The sequence below is a fragment of the Montipora capricornis genome, chromosome 10 (assembly GCF_036669925.1).
Source record: "Montipora capricornis isolate CH-2021 chromosome 10, ASM3666992v2, whole genome shotgun sequence".
Lineage (NCBI taxonomy): Eukaryota > Metazoa > Cnidaria > Anthozoa > Scleractinia > Acroporidae > Montipora > Montipora capricornis.
Window position 1 is genome coordinate 53,340,328 of NC_090892.1, and position 2,500 is coordinate 53,342,827.

Genomic DNA, 2,500 nt, shown 5'->3' on the forward strand with positions numbered 1-2,500 from the left:
GAAAGATGGACTTTAGAATATGCATAAACTCGAGAAGAACTCGAGAAAGCGATTTATGTCTGGAAGAAATGAACAATTCCGCTAACAGAGCCTTTGTACGCAATATTCATGTCGACTCTAAGCAAGCTTTCAATGTTCTTGGCCCGCGAACAAAAAATTATCTTCATTATCCTTCGGCATGTAGAAAAATAACGATAACGTCTCGATCTTATTCACTTGTTCTGAATACACGAGTTTCCGATGCGTTCCCCAGGCAAAACCCAGTCACAAACTAGCAAAATGACCACGGACATGTAATTTATCAGAGTAAAAAGGGGCCTCGTTCGAAAGTTGGCGTTGTAATATCAACAAACTGGAATTCCATCGTGACAAAAGCTGAATATTGAAACTTTATCATCAAAATCATCAAAAGACGAATGGTCAATTATGGTCACGATTCTGCTTGCTCGTTTTGGATGTCAAGAGAATCGAAAGAGAAAATATAACATGCTCTAAAAACTCGCACCGGTATACGCAATTATTCATTTATTGCTGTATTAAGCCAACACCACGGCACAATTGAGTTAACGTGAAAATCGTTCGTATGTTGTATGAAAACTTGTCAGGTTACATTTACCATGCGCATGAACTGACACAAATCGTGCAACCATTATTTTTCAAAAACGAAGTATTGTAAAGTGAAGAGGCAGTGGGTCGAAACGAACCAACGCAGACCGTCATGATCAGGCTTGCGCGTGTACTTCCACAAGTACATTTTTGAGCACTTGTAAATATGTCTGCAGTGTCTGATTCGTTCCTACACACTGGAAGCTATTCTTCTTACTTTAGAAATATTCTCTGATGATTTCGTAAGTAGGTAAAATATTTGAAATAAACTGTAATCGAAAGTCAAAGCATTGCGTGACATCCGCTTGAGGGTATCCGCAAAGTGAAATTTGCATATGTCAACGTAAGCGAAACTTGGAACATTTATACGCTCGTAATGCAACTTTACAACCAATCGTGATTTACCAATATGACCAATAATGCGATGGGAGAACCGTTGAAAAAATTCACAACTTCGTAAATTTGAGATCGCTTGCTTGAGGCATTACATTACATTCTCTTTACTGGGTTGCCGTATGGCAATCCAGTCGGAAAATGGGTAGATTTCCGTTTTATTTTTTTTAGTATTTTTTTCCGTGTCGGTAAAAGTCTTGCCTGTCACTCCCCTGCTAAGTGGTGTCTTTGTGCATAGAGTCTTCTGTGCGTATTTTGTTAGGTTTGAGGGGGCTGGGGTAATGCGTAGCTTGCTCTGCACAATTAACCTGTAATGGCGTCGGAAGTCATTGTAACGCGAATGGCGTTTTAGTACATCTTTAAAGAAAATATACCCATATGGAGCTCAAGAATGGAACGTCAAGACAGGCGGTGAAACATAAAGATCTGGAATCGTAAATGCGACGAGTAATGGACTTCGACAACAATCTATCGCCCGTCGAGTAGAAATCAAAGTGAGCTGCATTTACCTGAAGTACATGGTAATTTGACACGATTGAGTTTCTTGTCTTCACGCACGCAATGAAATAGGAAGAGGTTTTCGCCTCTAAGAGCAAATATGTTGTTTGTTTCAATAAAATTTTCGCTGGAAAAAGATTCTGTGGTATTTTCTGCCTTTGTGAATTATAATATCATGTTGTGTATTGAATTTTCGAGCTTAAGGTTGAAATGTGATATGGGAGAAGTTTTTTAGTATTGCTTTGTAAGCAGGAAGGGTTCACAGGCCTGTTGGAAGCGTGCTTGAGTTTCAACAAAATGAGCCCCAAAATCAGTGAAAAATTGTGACGCAGATGAATAATAAAGTAGCTGCTATTTCCAAAATGATGGAATTACCTGGTCGCGTCGTACGCGTCTTGGAGAGTAAATTTTGACTTTGCATAAACAAGAGTTGGGCGATTGTGATCTTTGTTTTGACTTCTCTCATTTCATTGTCAAACTTTATAACACTTGACAGAAAAAGAAACTTACAAAAACCCGGAATCTTGCCATCATTTGACACAGATGCTTCACTGTTTGGCGAGTAAACATGCCGCGGTAACTTAATCACGGCGCCCGCTGAATTCCGGCCATGTCACTTTCGATTTTGCAATTTACTTGAACGTAGCAAAAATCTCCCAAAATGTTTGTCGCTGATCGTAACTTTTTGTATTCTATATTCACGGTTCAAAATTAATGTTGTTTTCATGTCGTAAATATTTTATTCTCGATCGACCGTCCCGGAAACTTCCTTCTGTTCTTTCTAAATATGTGTATCAATAGTTATTTGCTTTTTCATAAATATTTGTTTTGCATAAAGCAAGCAAACAAAATCTGTGCCTTGCTGAGTTCGCATTTGTTAGCGTTAATAGTATTTTCGGTCAGATGCTTCTGTTTTTCATGACGGGTTTATTGTTTTGGTCTCCCATCCTAACACTAACCCCGCTGAACAGGGAAAAATTCAGTGAAGTTTCGTATTAGAAAG